Genomic DNA, 262 nt, shown 5'->3' with positions numbered 1-262 from the left:
TATATTATAGCATTATTGGTATGATATATTGACAGTTCTATGTAGAAATTTGTCCCTGTTTATATTATAGCATTATTGGTATGATATATTGACAGTACCCTGTAGTAATATGTCCCTGTATATATTATAGCATTATTGGTATGATATATTGACAGTTCTATGTAGTAATATGTCCCTGTATATATTATAGCATTANCTGTATGATATATTGACAGTTCCCTGTAGTAATATATGTCCCTGTATATATTATAGCATTATTGGT

Source organism: Mizuhopecten yessoensis, unplaced genomic scaffold (genome assembly GCF_002113885.1).
Source record: "Mizuhopecten yessoensis strain PY_sf001 unplaced genomic scaffold, ASM211388v2 scaffold5523, whole genome shotgun sequence".
NCBI lineage: Eukaryota > Metazoa > Mollusca > Bivalvia > Pectinida > Pectinidae > Mizuhopecten > Mizuhopecten yessoensis.
The sequence above is the reverse complement of the archived record's forward strand: the minus strand, read 5'-3'. Positions refer to the sequence as shown.